Raw genomic sequence first — 25,464 nt, 5'->3', positions numbered from 1 at the left:
GCAATAGTCAGTAGGAAAAATTTGATGATGTTTAGCCCCACTCTTATGAATATTAATATTCAATAAGATGATTCTTCTGTTTATTCATGAATACTGTAAAAGCACATTCAGAGCTCCAGCTCTAAAAGTCACCATTAATTGCTTTTGTTCCTCTGGTTTTGTCAACACACTTTCATTTTCCTTAGTTTGATTTGTATAAAACTTTAACAACAGAAATTATGGTGAAACTCTAGATTAAGGGAGAAAAGAGTTAGTGAATGTGGATGAAGCCTACCCTAAGCTGCTACTCTGCTGTATTTCTGTCATTTGAGAATTAACATATATATCACCTGACATTTTAAATTGTATAATTATGCTAGAATGAATAAATAGAAGTACATCTTTTAAGTCCCCATGTGGCTGAAATAGATAAAGCATATGAAGAATAGATGGTAACCAGGAGAAAGGGACATTATAATGAATTTGGACATATGATTTCATCTAGGACTGAAAGCAATCCATATCTGTGCTATGCAGATGGTGTATTTTGATAAGTTTTCCTTTCAGAGAATGTTTCTAACAAAATATCTTTTTTTCATTTCATTGCAGGTTCTGTGAGGAAATCATTCAAGTCTAATGACACTGTGTCCTAAAGGGTAAGGTGTAATGAATAGTTTTTTTATTGGTGTTAGGCCTTCATATAGCGAGACATGTTTCTTTCTCACTTGGGTACAATCTCATGAGGACCTGAGGACCATTGCCTTGCAGAGTTGGCTCTGCAGAGATGTTCTTAGCAGGAGCTGGGAACTCCTGTATTGCTCACAGATAAGATAAAACCCTGATAACCAGCAGTCTTGGTTATCAGCATACCAGTACTGGTAAAAGAAAGAGTAACTAATACTGATAAAAAAAAAAGGGTAACATTTCTTTTTTTATGTGCCAGTGGTAGCAGATTTTTTTTTTTTCCTTCCTTCTGTATACTGCACAACTTCTGAGTGTTTTTTTTTAACAAGAGTATGCTGAATCTTCCCCCCCTCCTTTTTAATATAAAATCAATTTTGGTAGAGCTGAAAAGATCAGTATTGCACCACAAGTACTGTGCAGAGTGTAGCAGATACATGTGTTTTGTTGTTGCAGATTGATACAAAATATGTGAGGCCTGACCTAGAACAATACTGCAGCTTAATTCTGTATTTGTGGAGATTATTTTTTTTTATTATTATTTTTATTTATTTTTTGTCAAGACACTGAGACATTTACATGATGTGGATGTTTTCCAAAAACTAAGACGAAATAATGAAAAATGATTTTCCAAATCCAATGCAACTGTTACAAGGAATGTAACAGCTGACAATCCACAGTTCAGTGACAGATGAACAAACAGGTCTATTCACCTACAGAGTGTAGATAAAAATTAATAAGAAAGGGGGAAAATAAATAATGAATTAACAAAGGGATGAAGGTTAAAGATGTGCAGCCATGTATTCTGGTTTAAGTTAGAATTTTTGATCTGTTATTAAAAGGCAAGGATGGAAGAGTTTGCTCAGGGCAAAGATTTAGTAAAACCTGTGCTAAGACTTCAGATGATAGGAGAGGAACTGAACGTGTACACTTCTCAGGCATCATCCTTCACGGACTCACTTCGGGGTGTAGCTATTTGCAGATAAAAACTGTTTTAAAATAACAGTATGGAGATACAGACTGTGGACTTGCTTTTGCAACAGAACACATACTCTTTTAGGTAGACAGAATAGAAATAAAGCCCAAACACTTGAAAACAGATCCAAAAGGGAATCCACCTGAAATCCACCTGAAATTTCCCAAACCAGCCTATTTCCACATATACTTGGTGCTGGCCAGAGCAAGGTGGCAAGTAAGTCCCCCTCCTCCCCTTATTAAATCCAGAAACCAGATCACAGATAAACACACAGCAAGAAAATAATCATTATTTCAAAAGGTAGTTGTGACTACTTTATCTCAGCTGTGAATCTTAAAGAATGGTTATATAGTTTTTCAAACTGGAGTTTTACTCCCTTACTCTGAAATCATATGTGAAGAGTTCAGCTGGTTAATCAGGCAGGTCAGCTGGGGCAATTTGGCTGGGCCTCCCTGATGAAGCCATGCTTTGATACAGCAAAGACTGCCAGGGCAAATCTTGGCTGCCATTATACTAAAAGAGGACATTTAAGCTAAAATTACTCCACCATTTATTTGAAAATACTTTCCAAGTTACTTGAAGAATATAGTTTTTCTTTAAAAACAAAACAAACAAAAACAACAAGAAGAACAAAAGGGAAGTATTATCTATTTCCTATTTAATATACAATACAACTAGAAGAGTATGTGCCATATGGCTTTGCTTTACTTGTGAGAAGTTATGCGGTGAACTGAGGAAGAAGCAGCCCAGACTTTGCTTCGTTTCCAAGATGAGATGATCAATTTTTAATTCTTCCCCATTCAAACTTCCTTTGCATTATACTGAAATAAAAATATTGTAAAATGCTGAGCAGGTTACATTTGTCATTCATTAAGTTTTCTGTACCTAAGCCAAGATGGTGCAAACATATCCTTCCCTAGCTGCACATATTAAATGCTCGATGTAAAAAACTGTGACAAAATGTACTGAATGCATGTGTGGCATATAGTTTTTCAAGTGTTTTGTCTCTGCATAAACCAATAAAAAGTTCAGAAGACTGTTCAAAGGCAATAGGCACTCAGTGAGGAGCCCTCTAATGCCAAATTTGTGCTCTCCAGCCCAGCTGTTTCAGTTGCAAATGTCTTTGGAAGAAGTTCACAACACCATCTCTACAGCATGTAGAAAAAGCCTTATCTTCTTTCTCTTTTTCACTCTTCACATGGAGATTGCATGATACCATTTTTACTCATGCTCTCAACAAATACTTATCTTCCCTCAGAAACCAATCCTGATATCATCATTTCAAATGTTAAAAACTTTAAGAATTTAGGAAAGGGTTGTACATAATCTTAAATTATAGCTGTTGCTTCCACACACACATTAATACTGTTACATAATGGTTAGCCTTAGCTTTCCAGTTTTCTCGTGAGGTGAGTCAATTATGGCTCCCCATCTGGATTACACATAAATAAAAACTGCAGCTTATTTATTAATTGGTAAAAGTGACTCTATTCCATAGATAAATAATGTATATTTATTAGCGTGATTATTTGTGCTAACATATAAAATATCATTGATAAAATGACCAATATTTTCTTACTTGGCAATGTTTTCATTGAGCTGGAAAGTTTCCTGTTAGCATAACTTTGGGAAGAGAACCATACAAAGACTAGATTTATTACTCAGCAGATGCTCATCACATTGCTTAATGCTTTATTTCATGGTCCATATTAATCATCCTTTCTTATTCTTAAATCTTTACCCAGTTCTTTTTGAACATCTGGTGTTCTTCCATGTTTTTAACAGAATAGTTTGTTTGGGCAAAGTATTTCTTATAATGCTCTTTATCCTCATGAGTATTTGGAACACAGGCAGAAGAATAAGACTTATATGATTAAATGTAAAGATGTTTGCAAGATTGTTTCATTTTCAGATAAATTTAAATTTGTTTCTTCAATGACATCATCTGTTAGAGGCCTTTGCTCTTTCTGCTCTTTCTGGGAACTTGGGCAGAAAGGAGATTGTTCTGTGAGCAATTGATCTGTGTGCAGACTTCAAGTTAAATAAAAAAATAAACAATTTTAGATTTATATTTTAGAATAAGTTTTAAACTTGGGAATATAGTTTATTGAAAATTTACAAATAGCTTATCGTATTTTCACATTAGCCGTTTGCCACATGATATAATATTGATTTACTTTTTGCTAGACATATGTACCTAATGAGACTTATGTTATAATGTCATCTGAATGGCTAATACAGCAGGACTGAAAGTAGAAGTTGCGTTCTTGACATCTTAATAGAAGACTTTAAAATATTTCTAAATTTTATTTACTAATTTTTGCTTATACTTTCTGAGAAAAATAAAACATGAATATAAAAATATCAGTAATTCACCGCAGTACTACAATACAAATAAAAGGGGGAGGGGGGGGCAGCACATGAAATAGTTATTGATTAGGAAAGCTGCTTGTCAGTATTTATAACGGTTGAAATTAGTAATACCTAAGACTTAAAAAAAGCATTTCTGATTTTGTTTATGCTTGATTTCTCACTTAGTGGGCTTCTTTGCTTATTAGGACTGCTAAAGTCACCCTTTACACAAATTTCTCTCCTTGCAGCCTTCACCTGACCTTGTAACGTGTCTACACGCTTGAAGACAAAACACAAGAAACATGAAACAGAAATGCAGTCATATGTAGTTTATGATGTTTAGGCAGGGGTGATGGAAAAAAAGGAGCAGAACTTTTCAGGAAAATAGTGGTCAGAGACTGAAGAGCTAAACATTGGTAGTGGGGAATTTCTCAGCTGTGGGGAAAAAAAAAAAAAAAAAAAAAAAAGATGGAATATGAAAGAACCAGTCAGTGAGAAACATGAGTCTTCTTCAGTCCTCCTTATGAGTCACGAAAAAGTGTTGCATGCTGTCTTACACCACATCTGAGATCTCATGCTGATCCTGTCAGCCACTGCACACCCCACTCATTTCAATGGAACTGTTCATATACACCCGCCAAAAAAGTAGGAAGGGAGTACCTGACATGTAACTTCTTTACTATTTTTTTTTTTTCTTCTGGATTCTGGATGTAGTTTTTCAACTACAAATTTAAATGTTAACAATATTGTAAATTTTTGTTAGACCTTCCAGGGCATATTTCATTTTCTTTGAAAAGGAGGAGAAAAATAAAAAAAAAAAAAAGAGAGAAAAAGAAGAAAAGAAAAATTTAGGAAATTCAGTGCCATAAAGCTTCAGTGCAAAGATGTGTTTTTTAAACCTAGGAAAGAGATTTAAAGTAAACATTCTATTCAGCTGTTATTTCTTTGATATACTGATATTCTTTCATTGCTTTTGTGGCACTAGGGAGGGAAAGCTGCCTGCACACACCTGCCCTCCAAGGAACTGCTGCGTTTGCCTGGAGAAAACATCACATCTGCTAAATTATACAGCTCTTTTGTTCTTCAGCCCAGATTGCTGGTGAAGACTTTATATGTATTGCTTTATTTTTAATACTTCCAGCTGTTCTTTTTTCCCTGTGAAAGGAAATCCCAGTGTAGGGGCACAGCAATCCTGAAGGTATGCGCAGATTTACTTCTGGTGTTCAAACACAGCAGTGTAGAGCAGAAAGGTCTCCTGCCAGTCTCAGCTTCACTGACCTGCTGTGCTGCAGTTCCTCTCCCCCTCAGCACAGGTACGTCTAACATGGTGCTGGCAGTGAACTCCAAATAAGTTTCAAAAAAAGCAAAAGAGGAGAACAAGGATGGAAAAGTAATAGCTGTTTTCTAGTTCACTTAAGTTATAGAAAAGATCAACATTACTACCATAAGCTATTGGAACGGTCCAAATACTCCGCTCAGAAGCCACTTTGGAAATTTCATCCAGATAGAAAAACTGACAACTATTTCTAAGCCTGTCTTTCCTTACTAGATCCACAAGGCAACTGTTCTCAGTTCAGGACATTCTGAGGAGGATTCAAGTCTAGAAACATAGCAGACCTTGTCTTCTGGGTACTCGGCTACCTCTTGATTCACTATCTTTAAAGCGTGAAGTTTAACTTGAGTATTAGCATGCTGTATTTCTTCAGGTTAGGTAGTGTAACAAGCTGGCATACACTGCCTTGAGCATATGACTGCTAAGATCCATGACAAGACATGGATTTTGCAGCTACCCATTTGTGGAATACCTCATAAACCTTAGAAAAGCATTAAGTATTAAACAGTAAATTTATAGTATGTTGAATCAGTCATATGTTGAAATTTCTGAGAGACTTCATTTAGTCTCATCTCTGAATTTCTCTAAAAATATAAAGGAGTTACTTGGGACCTGTGGTATGTGTTGTAGGTAGGATGCCTTGTTGGGTAAGTATTTTTAGCAACACACAGTGAGGGAGTGTCCTCTGAGAGTTTGTCTTGGGAGCCAGAGCTCCTGGGATGTGGCCAGAAGGGTGCTCTGGGAGCAGTCAAAACTTCCCCTGAACATAAGTGGCTGCAGGAAGAGTTTAGGTTCAGAAAATATCCACAAATGGCCAAAATGGAGGTAGGAGTTTTTGGTCCAGTTGGTGATTACAAAATGTTATACAAATGAGATATTAACAAAGGCTATGGAACAGTTTTTTCTACATAGGAAAAAAAAATATTTAGCTTGTGACTTTTTTTGTGTGTGCGTGTGTGTGTGTATAACACCATGAAGCATTAAGAGGATCTTCTTTTAAAAATCAGCAAAGCATTTCATCTTCAACTATACAATGGATTTCTAGCAGTACTGTTTAAATAACCAGAAAGTTATGCAAGTGTGGAAAATGATGCAGATGCTAAAAACTCCAGAGTTTTCTATTCTGCATTCAGTAATATATCCATATCTACTGTGTAGGTTGTCTGCTGATAGAAAGCACTTATTAATGGAAGTAATTTGGTTATGATAGATCAACAACAGTGTCTGCATATCAGCCACTCTGATGCAGCTTTCTAACAAACTTGGACAAGAAACTTTCCTACGGAGCAGGAGGCTCTTCCATACGGTGTAGGGCATGGTGTAGGATGTGGAACTGGTTTACTGATTCATCTGGTCCTCCTGTTCAGGGAGGGTCTTTTAAGCCCAGTTTAGGTCTTTTCAAGCCCAGCCCATTACAATGTGCACCCCTCAGACAGGGAGGGAAGCAAGGAAAGGTGTGCAGAAAAAGAACTATTCATGAACTGTAATTCAAAAAAACCTGCCCTGATTATAGAATTAATCCCTGTCTGGAATCAGGTATTAGAAATTATTCATGATCAGCCAGTACCAATTCAGATGACCACTCCTAAAAGTGCATAAAGAATTATGGAAATGAGAAAAATAACTTAATCACTGATGCACTGGTTTATGAAACAATTTCTTGGCACAGTTGTTTTTTCCTCTGCAGAGAATGGCTAATGTTTTTTTACTAGACTTTCAAGTTTTTTTTTTTTTTTTTTTTTTTTTTTTTTGTGTGTGTGTTTGTTTTTGATTATTGAGTTGATTTTTTTATTTGCTATAAATTCAGGGGGACAGTCTAACAGTTGATATAGATTGTTCATATGCATTTACTCATATGCAATGCTCATACTCTTTGTTCACATTCTCACATCTTCTGCCTAGTTAGATCACTGTGGATTCATTCAAAATATTTTTCATTCTTCAGCTACCTGAAAAAAAATGGGTCACCTACATATTTTTTCAGTTCACTGCACGATTTCTATAAAGTAGTTAAAAGAAATAATGAGAACAGCATCTATTCAGGCAGTTTAACATTGAAATTTTCAGTTGTTTAACTTCATCAGTGTTAAATGGACTTAAAACATCTATGTGGGGTACTTCAGTTTGGCCATCTTTACCAAGAAATTATGGTTTAAAGTGAGAAAAGGATAATTTGTAATGATTCATCTACCTGAGAAATGAGAAAATATATTTTAGATTTATTTGGAGATATCTCCAAATATATTGGAGATTTTAAAATGTTTCTGCCTTTTTTTTTTTTTTTTTTTTTTTTTTTTTTTGAGCAGGGATGTGAAATAGTTGGAAAATCTATTCATATTAGGCATGTTTTGTATCTTACTAGAAAGTTCATCTGCATCTGATCAAATGATATATGTCTCAAAATCACATGATGTTGAAGTGCTTGTTACAGAGCTTTCTCTAGTCCATATTAGTTGTCATGCCTCGGAAAGGGATAATTATGCAACCTTTCCTCACAATTGTAATAAAAAAAGATAATAAAAGGAGAAGGTGGATGTGATAGTGATGACTATTGTAGAATAACCCTATGAGGAAAGTAACAATTTTGTACTTGAAATAGGATTCAGATGCTATGCCACAAGGAAGGATCACATTCTAAAGGAATACAAAGAGGCAAAATTCATGCTCAAAAATGTGTTGAGTAGTTGCTTGATGGATGGTTACATCATGGAGGATGGAAATGACAGGAAGGGAGAGAGAAGAAAATTGTGTCACAATATGCACAAAAAAGCCAGAATCAGACATGGTGAATAGAGTCCCTGAACCATTTACCTATGAAATGGGGAGGAGATAACAGATAAAGGTAGGTAGTGACTCTGATCCAATTAAATGTCCCAATCAGCACATATTCTAAAAACCTTGGGATTTCAAAAAATTAGGAATTAATTTTTCCTAATTCTAAAAGTGTCTAGTGTATGGGAACTTTTTGTTTAAACTCATGTTATCAGTAATTTCTCACACTTGTAGAACTTCCCTGATGAGTTTTGAGTTTGTTACAGGTTGCTTATAATAGCTAGATAACGAATGAAATACTGGAAGGCCCAGCCTATCTTTCTCAAAGGGGTCTGGGTGAAGAAACACCAACAGGAAACAACAGGAGCATTACGAAGAATGAACAAATTTCACCCATATGAAACACACAAGGGGTGTGTTGAGTAAGATGGAGAGGCTTGGTTTTCCTCAGTACATTAGAAATGCACGTAATCTCGGCCGGTAATATTGATCTGTGATGGGTTAGAAAGATGGGATTAATAACTTGAAACAACAAGAAATATCAAAAAATATTCTTGGTTAGTACCTGAGGAAAAGCCAAATTCTGCATTTGTTCACATATGAATTTATGCAACCTGATGAAGAGACATAAATACTGGAGTATAAGAGCACTAGATACTGAAAAGACATTATTTTAGATTAAAATTGGACATACCTGAATTTTACAAAGACTTGGCTTGGAAGCTTTTGGGACTGGCAGCTTGACATTTCATGGATATCTAGAACAATAGAGTATTTGGGGGGACTTGGAGAAAAGCAGTTCTCTACAGTCATAGGCCATGTTCTAGCTTCATAGCTGATAAGGCCTTAGAAAGGAGACAGGACAAGTCTTTCATGGTGCCTGAATAAACTGGTCATCTATTTTTTCACCAAACTCAAAATTGGTGGAACTGTTAAAAACATTATGCTCCTTGAGGATATTTTATGGGAAATTCTAGTTCTTGAGAATTCAGAGAAAGGCTTGGAAGTGACTGAATTGTTTTGGGGAATAAAAAATAAATTTAGGCACTATATGCAGGCTGAGGGGAGACCTCATCGCAGTCTACAACTTCCTCGTAAGGGGTTGTCAAGAGGCAGGAGACCTTTTCTCCATTAACACTAGTGACAGGACCCACGGGAACGGGGTTAAGCTGAGGCAGGGGAAATTTAGGCTGGACGTCAGGAGGGGGTTCTTCACAGAGAGGGTGGTTGCACACTGGAACAGGCTCCCCAGGGAAGTGGTCACTGCACCGAGCCTATCTGAATTTAAGAAGAGATTGGACTGTGCACTTAGTCACATGGTCTGAACTTTTGGGTAGACCTGTGCGGTGTCAAGAGTTGGACTTGATGATCCTTAAGGGTCCCTTCCAACTCAGGATATTCTATGATTCTATGATTCTATGCATGATTTCTGGAGATCGAACTGATCTGTGTATTGTAACAGCAAACTATGGAATGATGCAACATGAATGTATGAACCAACTAATGCCTAAATGATGACCTCAATGACATGCTGAAGACTGTTAACAGCTAGATTTCTACTATTCAGTAGCTCAGTTGGAATCTTTGTAGACTATCACAGAAGTTTCTGTTCAGATTTTGAAAGCAGTCTAGGTTTTGAAACCACTAGTGAATTACTATAGCTCACTACATTTATTTTCTAACTGATGTAAGCTAAGTAAATGTATAACAGAGTTTCCAACTGACAAATTGAGACATAACTTGGTACACTTCCAAGTAGTCTGAGGGGCAGAGTGTATATCACTGAGTGACTTAATTTAATTACATTTTTTAATTCTATTGAAGATCACTTTACATTTTTAAATGCTGATGTCCTTGCTCTGATCTGACCCTTTTATCCTTAAATTATTGCGAAGCATTAATTTTTAATAATCATACAAAAAAAGTCAACTTTTTTTTTTCATCATCAACACTTGTTGAGCCGTGTCTGTATTCAGGTCATGCAACTTTTCCAGGTCAGTTTGGATCAATACAACAGGCCTCATTTTTATCTCTTCTACATGGATCTAATACCCACATATGTATTATTTGTCAAGGAGCAAAAAAAAGTGAAAGTTTGTAAAAAGATAGTGAAAGGTGTTTTTTGTTTGTTTGTTTTCAGAAACTAATTTAAATTTACCTGTAAAATTATGAGTTGAGCAAGATATTTTTAATGGATCAAAATGGTAGAGCAAAAGCATATTTTTATGGGATTTTTCACATAAAGACTTATTCTTTTCTGCCCTCTAAGACATGCATATATGCTATTTCTGCTCCAAGGGCCTGTGTCCTTAATTAGTTATACCTGTGACTAAACCATCTCTGCAAGATGTGATCTTGTTATGACTGAGGGGCTGCCCCATCTAACTGCTAGATGACTTTCATTGTAAATCTGTCTTCTCTCTTAAGGTTACTCTGTTTCTTGTGCAAAAGACCAAAAAAAAAAAAAAAAAAAAAAAAAAAAAAAGAGAGAGAGAGGTAGATGAGTTTCTGACACTATCAATGCAGGCTTAAATTGAAATTGTGAGTCATTCTACTGGTGTAGCTTCTACTCTTGCCTTCAAAAGAACAACTCTTTCCTTGTAGAAATCAGAGACAAATGCTTGTCTCATGAAGAAAGTTTCCCTTTGCAGCTGATATCAGGTTCACTAAGGAAAACAGAATTAACCCTGAGAAAATCCATAATTTCCCTCAAATTCTCTTGTATCTTTTATCACCATCCTGTTGGATGTAGATGATCTTAACCTACTGTTAACTGATAACTTAACTGTTCTATAGTTCACTGGACACACATGATAAGATTTGCATGATTCTGAGAATACGTATTTTGTTCAGAATATCAAAGATTGCTTTTTCTTCCTTTTCTCTGTATCATTTGGGGAAAATTCCTAGCAAAACAGATATGACATTCAGTATGTGAATGTCTCAATTTAACAAAAAGCATTTCCATGAGCTAAAAACAGCTAAATTAACCAAAATATGGTGAGGATCTGCTAGGATGGTTTGTATTAGATTCAGCTTAACACTACTCTAAAACAGTAACCATAAAGGTGAAAAGTGAGACCCATTAGGCAAAAGAAAATGAAATCTGACAGATTGAGGCTAAAATTTTTTAATGTTTGCAAAACACTGAAAATTTATAAAACATTATTTCAGGTGGCACAGTTCAACTGGCACTGTTAGAAGCCATAACGTATTTTGTGTTCAATGAGTTTCAAATATTTGAGTCCTATATTATCAAATTTATTCCTACGTGTAACACCTTATTCCAAAATGTCTACCTGGTGAAATGGTTATGAAATTTATTTTTTGGATATCATTTTATTCAATGATGCAAGATAGTGTATTCTCTTGGGAAAATTATAATTTAATTGCTAACACTATTGGCCTGAATTATTCATTTGCTGTGTTACTGCAATGATTTGGGCAAAAGGTGATAATGCTTAGCTATATTTCTAGGAGTTCTTAAAATAATTGGATTAGAAATCATGTGCTGAGAACCTACTTGTTATTCTTAACAGTCGGGACTTATTTAAGTGTTTTAATCAAATGGTAAATGATGTATTTCTCAGACTACTTTCAATCCTGGTTTTTGAATCAAAATTTGTAAGTACTAGAGCACAAACCTTTTCATTAGGCAAAACAAATTTTTGTAGCATTTTGTCTTTCTCATTCCACACAGTAGGAAATAAAAAGCAGACATTAATGTTAGAGGCAACCCATGCTATGCCATCTAAATAAATACACAGAATTAGCACATCAGTAAACTAATGTGATTATAATTAATCTCATACACCTGCAGAATGTCTTCTCCAAATCACTCTTAATTGATTACCGTTGATATTTTTCTGAATTGCTAATAGAAATACAGCTTTTAGTGAGGAAAACAGTCTGGTTTATATTTTCATTAGACTTCCTGTTTCTGTATTGTAATGCACCTGCCTACTTCCAAAATGCTTGTTATATCTGTCATATACTTTTATGAGGATGGGAGCAGTGTTCTGGCAAGCTAACTTGACTCATATTTTGTTCAGATATAAAACATGAAGACCCACCTGTGATTGCAAAGGTAGTAAGTCTAATTTGATTAGTACTCCAGTGACATGGCATATCATGAATGTCATTTGTCATTTCTCATAAGTACTCATAAAAGAATTTTAAAAGAAGTTATAATTGAAGCCTGTGAACACATTCAGCACCTTTCACACTATGGGAAATAATACTATATCATGATCAATACTGGCTTTAAAACAAAAAGAAACAGGAAAAGCAACAAACAGAAAATCCTACCTTTCAAAATGAGTGAAAAATCTTCCCTTGATTTCAGTGAGAGTACGATTTTCTCAAAATTTGTGTAACTAAATCTCAGGTATTTAAAAAAAAAAAAAAAAAAAAAAAAAAAAAGAAAAACTCTGTTGTTAAAAAACTATGACTTATTTTCTAAAAATGCTCTATCTTTCCATGAGTTGCTAAGCAACTGGGTTTGAAGAAAAAGGCCAGATCCTCAGCTTATGTGAACTGGAGGAAGATAAATACACACACACATGCACACACATTTTTCAAAAGGTTGAGGATATGCATGAAGTTGGTGGTTGGTGTCTCTTTCACAGACATTTGTTTGCGTACACAAAAGTAAGTGGATAAGTAATTTTACAGAGGTGGCAAAAATTACATCTTCTGACAGTGTCAGTACAATAAGAAAGTATCTTCTCATGGTAAATTACAAAGGTCTGAAGTTTTTCATTCTGTAGCATCCTGCTGGAATGTGATTGAAACTATTTGTTTTCATCTTTTTAGTTTTTAAGAGTATTGTTATATAAACATTGCTGAAAGGATTTATTAAAACACTATGAAAAAATAGGGGAAGAAGCAGAGGAGAAAAAAAGTTCCCTTTAATTTTTTTTTAGAATATTTTATCCATTGTCAAAAAACAATATTCAGGATAGTGGTAAGATAATGCTAGTCTGTCACCAGAGTGAGAGAGTGATCAGTATTTGTTTTGTTACTTATGTGATTAATTTCATAGCATAATTGTGATCTTTCCTATTGCTGTAAGCTGGGAAGACAGAACACTAATATGAAAACAAACTGGGAATATATTGCATCTAAAATCATGGAACCAACCTACAGAACAGAGTTGCACTTTGCAAAGCAGCATAAGGCAGTTGTCTTCCAAAATCCATTAAATACAAGTATACTTTTTGACACCAAACAGTCTTCAGTTTCACTAGTAAATTATTCAGAATTTCTGCCACTGGACATTTATGATAATAAGAGATTTTCAGGGAAATCTGGGTTCTGATTCACAGTAACTCAAAATAGTTTAAACAGGTATAAAAATGTATTATGTATATTTCTTCATTTATGGTAACAATTGACAGTCATTATACTTGGATTTCCCTATTTTAGAATTAATTTTTTACAGAGAGGTCATTGTATTCTTTTTGTTTCTGCATTTTTCCTATCCTAAAGTTGAAGTTGTTAAATAAGAATGAATAACTTTTTTTTTTTTTTTCTTTTTTTTTTCCTATGAAAGTTCTGTTCTGATTTTACGTAAATAACGTACCTTGTAGATAACTCACTGGAAAAGCCAAAAATAAGTATTCACCAGAGCTGGCTGCTCTAACCTGGATGAAGGGCTATGATAAAAGAGGGAATAAGGAAATGTCTCTAATCTTTTTCAGTATAATAAATACTGTTTGGTGAATTCATCCTACAAGCATTATATATAATATGCAGTGGTGCTGAATTAGAGTTGCTTTGACAGATAACTTGCAAGCTGCACAAATGTAAAGATATGCTAGCTGGTACTTGGGAAAAACTGTGATAGCTGCAGTATCTCCAGCAGCTGGGCATTCCCTCTGTGAGGGTATTACTGGGTAGATTCATTCCTCCCTGCTTGCATGAGGTATTTTGCAAGAAACGTACCTAAAATTTAAGGGAAAAAGCAGAATCAGGTGAAGAAAAAGCAAACAGTAATATCAATATAATGCTAGTATTCAGTTCATCTTCCTGTGAAGATGTTTCACTGGCAGTGGCAGTGAAACAACTTTTATTCTTCAAAGTACCTCACTCGATTTTTGTTTATTTATTTATTTATTTATTTATAGTAGATTATACTAGCTATTATCTGGAGATTATTTTACTTTTTGAAACCATGTGCCTTGCATTTCAATCATCACCTACTATCTACTGCTTTGAATGCTTTTAAGCTTGTTCAGTCCATTAAAGCAGAAAGTGTGTTAATAAATTCTAGTCACTGATTGATATTAAATGACATATGTAGCAAGCAGTCCATCTGTCTGTTGTATTGTTCCATGCCTTCTTTCATGTTACCATTACAAATTCTGTAATAAATAGTCAGATCGTTTTGAGTGACATGTGGGATCTTTATTGGGCACGACATTTCAAGTACATCTGTCTTTTGACTGGTTTATAGATGACAGTTCTAACAACAGCTATTACCTTCAAAAAGGCTGCATTTGAAGTATTCTTTATATTCCTGCCACCCCTTTTATTTTTATTTCTTTTGGGTGCATATTGCTGACATTTCTCTCTCTCTCTCTCTCTCTCTCTCTCTTTTTTTTTTTTTTTTTTAATTCAGATTATTCATGTATGATGATTATTTTATCACTATTATACTGAATCAGGTCATCATCTACCATAATCTCTCTCTCTCTCTTTGAATCTTAATCACGGTCTCTTTTGCATAATCCTGTTCCTGTTCTCCACTTGCCTTTGTCATTTTTGCCATTTCATCTTGCTAGGCATACCATCCTCATTACTCGTGAACTTTCTGGCTTCTATCATAAACAGTTCTCTCGAGACTGTCAAATATGTCATGCTGCTGCTAATGTTCTGCTCATATGCTTTCCTCAGAGCTTCACTTTGCTTTGTTTTCATATCTGTTGGTTTGGTATATTTGTGCTATGAGATTTTCTTCTTTCTTTTGGGTTTCCCAAAGGGAATAGAAAAATGAAAACTTCCACCTTGAAAGAATGTTTGATGTGTTTAATCCACGTGGCATTGCTGAGAGCCACGAGATGCTCTGGGTACTGACTGTTATCTCAAGTTGCTGTGAAATTCCCATGCACTTGCTGCTGTTGAATCTGGTGGCTACCAGTCATTTGAGGTTACTTTTTCTTTTCCATTTAGTACTGAGCAAGATGTTCTTTATCAAGACAGAAACTCGTGTTCCCTGGGTTACTCTTCTCACCATCGGTCTCTCCCACTTAGCTCATCTTCACTGTTGTTAATATTCTGTGTTCTGGGTGGCTGCAGCTGTTGTCTATGTCTTGTCTCTAATTCACTATTTCTGGAAGGTGGAAATTAGCCAGGAATCATACTGCTGAGATGAGAATGAAACTAAATGTTTTGAAATGACAATAATCCTCTCTTATGATGTACACTTGTAAACTAAACTTCAACACTGCTTCTGAGGATCTGCTGGATTAATTTCCTCTGTCTGCATGAGCTAAGGCCCTGGTGTCTACACAGAAAAGTAAGAGAAATGCCTCCAGCTTTGGTGGCTCTAACCAGAGTGCCCTGCTCTGTCACTCCTTCCATAGCTTTTGCTGTGTTGTCCTAAATTTGGAGATAGCGTATCAAGGCAAGGAGGTGTCTTTTGAAATCTTATGAATGCTACAGAAAATTACAATAGTACCTGAAGATCTTTCTGAAGAAATAGCACCTATTTTTTTAATTTTATTTTACAAGTTTCTGTTAAGTTTGCCTTACTCAATAAGTAAATTTTGCATGAAAATGATAATGATTAAAAAAATCACTATCATATATAAATCAAAGTCTAATTAAAAACAATTCTATTTTTGATACTGGGAGGTAAAAATATAGTCCTTACCATTTCCCTTTTCTATGTTAGCACGTTTAGTCTAAAAGCACAGCATGGTAAGTTTTAGTGATTAAATTGTAGTGTGATGTATTATATTCTGAGGTTTTGGTTCACTGCTTTAAGTATTTCATTATTACAACAATATTTCATTATTACAACACTTTATTTTCAAGCCTTGCAGAGAATGCAGCATAATACATTTATTATTATTATTATTATTATTATTATTTTCAGACAGACACTTCCAATATGTGTAGGAATTTTAACAGTGAATGTATTCTATTTCAGAGAAACACTGGATTGGTGGATTGGATGACTGAAGGAGCCAGGCAGCAGTTGAAAGCTTTCCACCTCAGTGCCTAATTCAAGTACTCCTCTGAAAGCTATTGCTCCTGGCAGGCTTTGCAGTATCCTATAGGAAATGGATCTGGGACTTTCATTCAGTACCTGATGAGAAAGTGCCTGGGCAAGTCCATACCATGTCAGTGAGATGAAATGATCTCCTCTAATTGCAGCTGAAATCATGGACAGGTGAGCTACCAGCAGTGTCCTGCTCTGGTGCACTTTGGCAGTATTAAGCATTTATGGCAGAGATTTGGGGATTAGCCAGAATCTTAAAAACAATCACTATTTTTGTGGTCTTTCCACAGTGACGTCATACAGTATTGCCATATGCAATTAAATGGATACAAAGAAACCAAAGGAATTGCGAAAGCTTTAATATATATACATATATATATATTTATATGTATATATGACAAAATGCCTAGGACTCATCTCAAAATATAAAGCAGGAAATGCTGAAAAATTTCAGTTTAACCATTCCTTCAATTTTTTCCTCTCCATAAAACAGAGGGAAGCTCTTGTGTTTACAAGTCATAACATATGCTTAAGTAAAAACAAACAAACAAAAAGTTAGGAGGGATGAATCAAATCACATTTTAAATCCAAGGAGTTCTAGTTCAAGGTAACATAATTTAGTCAATTTCCAGATCAATAACAGAGGTGGAAGCTGACATTTAACCTCTGGCAAGCCCCCCTGTTTTGTGTAGAACTTTTCAACACAAAATCTCCCAGCTCTGTGTGTACGCAGGCACACATTTGTTAACACTGGAAGAAAAAAGAAATGGCAAAACACAAAATGAAAGCAAAGCCAAAATATTCTGTTAATCAAAATGCTCAGTTTATCTGTTCCTCTCAAAACTTCCAGCTATGATTTTCTTAAAATTAAATACAAAATTATATTTAAACACAAAACGCATATGCAAAAAGATAATAATGACGATAGTTGACATGGGATAATTAAGGATACATTTCTTTTGCTACTATATAGTGCTGCTCAGAAGTGATTTATTCCTTTGGCTACTAAATACAAAACCTAAAGCATCTTCATTAAGCATGATTCAGAGAGTGTTTTGGTTGTTGTTGTTGTTGGCCATTTCATCAAAGGAAAATACGAGCCTTAATTTTTTTTTTTTCTGTATATTTTTGTTTGACTGAAAGAAAATACACACCTTCACTACAATTATTTTGTTATTTAGAATATTATTATTTTTGGACCAACTGGTGTATTGTATTTTAAGAAGTTTTAAAAAAAAATGGTTGAAGATACAAACAAAAGGGGCAAATTTTCAAAAATTTTGTAGGACCGAATTGATATTCCTATCCCTCTTAAATCAATGGTTTATGTTTAGTGGACATTTAAATACTGAAAAAAAAAGTAAAAGATCTCCAGTATGATGCCTTAGCAGTCTGATGAGAGGAAAACTTCACTGGCAGGTGGATGGCTGTAGGTAAAAATCCTCACAGACTGGAACCTGCAATACAGATTTCTGGTGTTCAGCATGAGGTGCTTTAGCCAGAGAGTAGTAGGGTATGAGAGGGTTACAGCATTCTAGTCTATTCCCTTTCATTTGAATATTTTCTGAAACAAATATGTTGATGAATTTGGCTAGAATTTGCAGATAGTCTTATAATGATAGATAACATATATTCCAGACAAATCGTTTTTTATAATAATTAAAACAATATCGTCTTCCAGAAATACTGAGTTCAAGCAGAAACTATTTATTTTGCATGTAAAACAATCAAAATATTCTATGTGATGTGAACCAGACTTAAAGTATAAACCTAGCTATAGAGATTGCTGCAATACTTACAAATATCAGGAAAAGGGGAGAAAGCAAAGGCGAAAAATGAGATGAAAAGAAAATAGAACAGATTGATAGTCTTCTGACTTATCAGGGAATATTGCTTAGTGGGTGGAAGCTATAAATAAGAAGCACAATGAAGTTGTAGAGCGGCCAGTTTAATTTAAGCCTAGAAAAAGCTTGGATGAATAAATTGGAAATAAATAACAGAGAAAAACAGGTGTGGAGGTGTGTGGGATGTTATGACTGTATGAATATTTGGCAAGTAAACAATGCAGGAGGAGCTTTTTCAGGCATCATACCATGAAGTTTCAAGGCAGTAAAGGCAGTAAAGATTAGGACTGAAAAATGTGAGGTGAATTACGAAGTCAACATAATTCTTCCTTCCTAAAACATCCAGGTGAAAAGGATCTGATAGCAGACCACAGACAGAGACATCTGGTTTTGGATGCAGGTAGGATGGAAAATTACAGAAAAGTCCACCTGGGCATGGCTCCTGTTGACTACCCCCAAAAGTGTGCCACTTTTTCATGAGCAACTCTCACTCACCCTTTGTATCTGTGAGAATATGTACTTTAAAAATTCATTTTGGTGTCACTGGTGAGAACATTTTCAAGCCAATAAATCCTCCTTGAGTCCAACTTGAGAAAACCAATCTTTATGATGAGGTGTGAGTGAGGGAAATAGCTACTTAGAACAATCCTCTCCACCAAAAAAAACCAAAAGAGGGGCGGGGGCGCCCCCCAAAAAACCTTTGGCTCTCATCTGTCATACCCAAGCATGCAGGACTCACTCCGGACACAGATGCATATTTAATAGCTTTGGAAGAGATATTATCACAGGTGCAGAGTGGGCAGGAATGCATAATTGCTTGTTACTGCAAAGCCTTGGCACCCTGGGGTACAGTATGCTGTTGCCCATGTCTACCACTGACAGTATTGTCTTTATGCAGGCAACAGCAGGATCCAAAATAATCTCATTCATTTCCCATTAATTTTTAAAGTGCAACTGCAATTAATTTACTCACTGGGAAAGCTAAAAATCATTTTCTGTGTGCAACTTCTTGCTAACATTTTGGCTTTGGAGGTGACAAGGAAAAATGTTGGTATCTACGTTGCTCACATAAGGAGACCAACTGAAGGAAAACTTCTGTCTGCTGTTTTTCTAACTGCTCTTCACCTGTGAGCGTACCTGCTGCTGCTCTGTAATTGCCTTATGTTAACTAGTCATGTGATTCAAATGCAAGAAGAAGGGAAGAATGACACAAGCCTTGATGTCACCTGAACAAGGAAATGTGTTATTTACAGATTGAACTAAAATCCTTTGCTGCTGATCATAGTGTTATTGCTCATATAGTGTGAAGGTATATTGGTTCAAAAGGTAGTTGGCTGAACTTTTAGGGTAAGATTATCTGTATATATTGGTTGACTTTAATTCATTAACTTTTCCTAGTAAATTGGAACAACAAAAGTCATAAATACACTCCTCAATTTATCTTAACTTCACCTCCCTGCAGTATAAGACCTTCAAATTGCCACAAGCTTCTACTTAGAGCCATTCTGTAAAGGCATGAGAGATCTGATGGTCTGAAAAAGCAACAAAACCAGAGAAATTTTTGATTCTTAGAAATAGGTAGGCATCCAAAATAACACTTTTTAGGCAATTATTTGAAAAATCCACTTCTAAATCAGTAATAAATTAGGCTAAACTTTCTATGACTATGATTACACAAGTAGCTAAAGGAAAAAAACCAGAGCACATCAAATGCAATTTGCAACAAATCCTGGGTACCGCTTATTCTGCCATCCACTACAATCAATAAAAACCTTTCACTCACCTTAATGGTTTGGGATTGAGGCCTGTGAAGTGAACAGCTCTATCCTGATGATGGAATTGTGAACTATTTCACCAAGATTGGCAGGCATTTTCAGCCAAAATAGAACAAAACAGCCAAACAACTGATTTGCAAAAGGGTAGAACGGTAGAAGTCCATTTGAAAAACTTTTAACTATTGTTTTTATTTTGCTTTGTTTTTTTAGCATTGGTATTTAGTTATGGAGGATTAATTTTAAAATATACATTTCTCAGGTCTAAAAACTCTGTGCTAAGTATGTTTTGTCATGAATAACATATGACTTGCTGTAGGTGTATTAGATTCAATTCATTAAGGAATTCAGTGGCATAAGCTCATCTATTAGCCTCGCAAAATTCTTATGTTGCAGGATCAAAAAATTAACTTAAAAAATGTTTAGGCTTTTGTGATCTGAATTAAGTATTTAATTAAAACTCATACCACTCATTAAAAAATAATACATTTAAAAAAAAGAATAATGCCTTGTTTAATTATGACTTCTAAAGAAGGATATACAAACATTAGTGAAATAATTTTCTCCTATTTTTACATTGTGTTTCTTTTACTACCATGTCCTGATCCATACTTGATCATACGTGATATTCACTAGCAAAACTGCCATATCAATTAACTCACTGTTAAGGAAAAAATTATTTGGCAGTGTTATTTGTGCAAAAATATGTAATGAAATTTGAGAATTTTTATTTGTCTAAGTTTATGTAATTAGTGCAGTGCAGGAGGAGAACCGCTCCTAAGACGGGAAAAGATAAAGGTATGCATGTTATTTTTTTCCCCCCATTTTTAAGTTTTAAAAATATGGTTACCATTCTCTGAGGGGAAAAAAAAAAAAAAAAAAAAAAAAAAGATTTTTAGAACTATTTTAGAAGTAGTGCTTTACTACTTACTTTGAAATAATTATTTTGCATGGAGTTTTGCAACTGTCTTCAGATGCAGGAATGGCAAAATTATTTTTAACATAATGTATAAAGAGAAGAAAGAAAACTGCATTTCCCCTCCTCCAACCCCTCCCCCCATCCCCCCCAGCTTCTTTAGGACAAACAGATGTCTGAGTCACTGAGTCAGACATTGATATCTGTTTATGGAATCCTCATTAATTTTAGGAATGTCAGGAAGCTGCACAGCATTTTTTCCAGTTTACCAATACCAGCCAGTGTGTTACTGAACAGCAAAGTGCTTGCTGAATTGGGGTTATAGAGCTACAGTTCGTGCAAATTGCCAGAGCTTCAGAGGTTTCTGTGGAACTTGAAGGACTTGGAGCATCTCATGAATAAAGAAACATTACTATAACTTCTATTAGATGCATCTTTTCACTGCTAGTCACCTGTTTTATGTAAGTCTCATGAAAAATTTCAGTCATGGTTTATCTGCACGTCTCATCATTTTTATTCATTCCAGGTTCACGGGAGGTAATCATTCAGGAAAGAAGCTATCAATAATATTTATGAAAAATGGATCCTAATGGTTGTCAGATGCCATTTTATAACATGAGCAGGTATAAATGAAAGTGCATACTGTGCAGGCTTCTTGAAGAAGGTACTTAGTCTGATCCCAAATACTTTATCTGATTGTATTACTCGTGAAATAAATCAAATTCTGCTTAGTGCATCTCTTCCTAGTTTCTTTCCTTATTCTTACTTTCGCTCTAAGTGAAGGTTTTTTTTTTTTTGTTTGTTTGTTTTGTTTTTAAGAATTCCACCTCTTAAAATGGTTGTCTTTCTGATAATGCACCAACAAAAACAGTAACAAAACTTTGGGGCAACTTTGTATTCAGATGACTAATCGTTCATGTGTATAAAAGAAGAAAAAGTCACAGAGTCATTCAGTACAGCTACTATACACAAAAAATTAAAGGATCCAGGGCACAATTGTCTTTCCTTACTGATCTATTTTAATTGTCACTGACATTAATTTATTTTGTCACTATCTCTAAGCTTAGCTACTCTGTACAGACAAATAGAAGAAGAATTAAATACCTTTTTCTGTGTTTAAAAAGGTAATCTGTACATTTCGAAATTAAGTTTTCTGTTCATTTCACAATACTAAAGGGAAAAGCAGAATGCACTGAAATAAATTTGTGCCTCATTTAAAGGGTTGTTAAAGCATAGACACCTAACACACTGTGATTGATCCTTTATAATGGACTATACATAAATCTTAAAAGATGCTTCAGTTTCTGTGTGCTTAATTCATAATAACTGAGGACCCCCTTTACAGAAGCCAAGGGATTAGCAATTATTAAAAATCAAGGCCTAATATCAGTGTCAGGAATTGTCAGTCAAAATCCTTAGATACCTTAGAAAATTTTTTCAAGTATTAAAAAAAAAAAGTTAGTATACAAAATATTGCTAAAGACTGAAATGTGCAGAATTTTGAAGAGCAATTTTATTTATTGACTTTTTACTGCATATGAACAATATATATACTGGTCACTTTTTCAGTAGTTATCATTCATAAACATTCATGAAATTTTTGGATAGTATTTATATCTGATTTTAAGAAGTAGTATCATTTGCTTTTTGTTTTGAGTGGAAGTTAATTTATATTATTAACATTTGTAAATTCTTGGATTGATCCTTGCTGATATTCAGGATAACTCATGACTTTAATGAACTACTTTGTGTATGCACAAATATTTTCCCTTGGAAAAAAATAAAGATAACATCATGTGTAACACAGAACTGAAAGCAGAACAATATAAGAACTTAATATCAGCTTTTATACTAAATGTAAAGCTTCTATACTAAATGTATAGCTTCTGATGTAGAGCTACTAGGATCTACTAGGAGATACTAGGATCTACTTTTCGTAGTGAGGATAAGAGACTGGGTGTTTGCTCTGTAGTTTTCTATATTAGGCAGTCTTTCCAAGCTGGACATTTTTACTTTGATAGTGAAACTTGTCTTTGGTTGTCCCAGGGCAAGTTGAAAGAAATCTACCTATGGGTGGTGTTCCATCAGTATAAGTAACGTATGTTTATGGATGATGCTGTAGGTGTATTTACATCACTGTTAGATAAGGGAATAAAAAATGAAAGGGAGCAAGTTGCAGATGTCGTCATGGTTCTCTCTTGTACTTGTATTATGATAAATGTATGTATTTTTACTCACAAATACCTGTGCAACCAAATTGCACAATATAGAATATCATAGACTAGAATCATAGAATATTCTGAGTTGGAAGGGACCCATAAGGATCATCAAGTCCAACTCCTTGCATTGCACAGGTCTACCCAAAAGTTTAGACCATGTGACTTAGTGCACAGTCCAAACGTTTCTTAAATTCATACAGGCTTGGTGCAGTGACTACTTCACTGGGGAGCCTGTTCCAGTACGCAACCACCCTCTCAGTAAAAAAATCTCCTGATATCTAGTCTGAACTTCCCCTGCCTCAGCTTAACCCCATTCCCATGGGTCCTAACACTGGTGTTTATGGAGAATAGGTCACCCGCCTCTCCACACCCCCTCGCGCGGAAGTTCAATAATTTTTCCTTATACTATAGAAATCTATAATGCATGTATAACCATACTGTAATCTGTTCTCAGTGATATCTCTTTGATACATTGAATAATGAGTATTTTCATCACTGCCAATCTTTTTTTTTCTCCATTCATTTAGTGGAGGTTTGATGTTACCATAAGTATCAAAACAGCATCTTGATGGACTATATTGTATAGTTCTACATTTTCAAAATACAGAATACTGACAAAAGAAATGATTAAAAGATTTTTCTTTTAATTATTTTTTTATTATTATTATTTTCACATAACTAGGTAAAAGCTGAAATGGTTTAGTGTCCTTTGCGTTTCAATACCTCTTCACAAATCCAGAATGTTGCTATGGCTCTTGCTTAAAATTTTACATCGCTGTTTCCTACTTATGTTTATATTAATTATTCCTGGTAAGGTTTGAAAGTATTCATTGCCTTTCTACCTTCACGTGTCTGAAGCCTTCCTAGGATATTCTTTTTCCTATATGGGTTAATATCCAGAAGAAACTGCAAAAAGATTTGCATGAAAGAGACAGAATTTGGCAGAAAAAAAAAAAAAATCAATTAAATGGCGATATTGAAGATTCAAATGGAATAGTCTCCTTACACAAACCTTTCTTGGTTTTTAGATTTATTGCCAAAATACCACTGTAGTCTGGATTTTGCAGCTTGTGTCTGCCTTGTGGAACCAGGGAGGACTTCCCAGGCATGGTCTGACTCCATGCTGGAACAAAGTCAAGTCTAACAAGTCAGATTCTCTTGAGAGCAGGTTGAACGCTCTTTTTGGAAATATCCTGGTCTAAAGTTAAGGTAAGAATTTACTTAATTAGAGTTTCCTGTTAGCTCATGAGTAATGTGAGATATAAAAACAGTCCTTTCAAACTATTCTAAATATAGTAATATTTAGTGTGCAAAATAAATCATTCAGAAACCCTATTCAAGTCATATTCTTGTAAATCAATAAATGGGGCTGTTTGCATGTTAACTGGACTTTGACTTTCTTCAGTCACCATGGCACTACTCAATCTAAGGATCATTTACTGTAATAATAGCAATACTTTCATGCAGAAAAGCCATGCATCAAAAAAGCTGAACACCTTTTAAATGTGTTGGTGCTTAAAATAAGTTCTTATATAACATGGATCTTGAGATAATCCAAATTCAGAGTCAAGAAGGGATAATAAAGGTAGAATAGAATAAGGGCAGAATAGTTAGAACCAAGGAGAGGAAAGTAACAATGAAAGTAGAAGTTCTGGAGGAAAACTCACTGATAAAGCTTAAACATTGCTGAAGCAACTTTTGGGGGCTTTTAGAGCTAATCCTCTGTGTTATGACACAACAGTTCTAAAATATTTAGACAAGGTGCCTTGTGTCCTGGTTTTAGCTAGGATAGAGTAAATTTTCCTCCTAGTAGCTGGTAGGGTGCTATGCTTTGAATTTAGGATGAGAAAAGTGCTGATAATACACTGATGTTTTAATTGCTGTAGAGCAGTGCTTACACTAAGCCAAGGACTTTTCAGCTCCTCGTTCTGTCCTGCCAGCGGCCAGGCTAGGGGTGCAGCAGGAGCTGGGAGGGGACAGACCCAGGACAGCTAACCCAAACTGGCCAAAGGGGTATTCCATACCATCTGACATCATGCTAAACAATATATAGGGGTGGCTAGCTGGGGAGGGGGGGCCAGCTGCTTCGGGTTGGTCTGGGCATCAGTCAGCAGGTGGTGAGCAATTGTATTGTGCATCACTTGTTTTGTACATATTCTTCTTCTTATTATTATTTTATTTTCTGTCCTAATAAACTGTCTCTATCTCAACCCACAGGCTTCCGATTTTCTCGTTTCTCTCCCCCATCCCAGAGAGGGAAGGGGGAGGGTGAGCGAACGGCTGTGTGAATCTTGGGTTATATCATCTTTGGAAATTCCTCAGAATGGTGTGATAAGTAGGAAATCTGCTCTCAAGTGATTTGAAGTGTTTGTTTCTCTATCGTGTGAATCTCC

The 25,464-nt window shown here is 35.1% G+C and overlaps 1 long non-coding RNA gene across 1 annotated transcript in view; it reads left to right on the top strand.

The window, feature by feature from the left end:
• The window catches only part of LOC118167123, a 50,632-nt gene that overhangs the window by 23,651 nt on the left and 1,517 nt on the right, over window positions 1-25,464 (top strand). The window contains exons 2-6 of the long non-coding RNA XR_004750954.1: window positions 589-635; window positions 16,249-16,491; window positions 18,511-18,564; window positions 21,379-21,516; window positions 24,100-24,280. This is a non-coding gene — a long non-coding RNA (uncharacterized LOC118167123). The remainder of the gene's footprint in view (window positions 1-588; window positions 636-16,248; window positions 16,492-18,510; window positions 18,565-21,378; window positions 21,517-24,099; window positions 24,281-25,464) is intronic.

Source organism: Oxyura jamaicensis, chromosome 4, assembly GCF_011077185.1.
Source record: "Oxyura jamaicensis isolate SHBP4307 breed ruddy duck chromosome 4, BPBGC_Ojam_1.0, whole genome shotgun sequence".
Taxonomy (NCBI): domain Eukaryota; kingdom Metazoa; phylum Chordata; class Aves; order Anseriformes; family Anatidae; genus Oxyura; species Oxyura jamaicensis.
The sequence above is the reverse complement of the archived record's forward strand: the minus strand, read 5'-3'. Positions and strand labels throughout refer to the sequence as shown.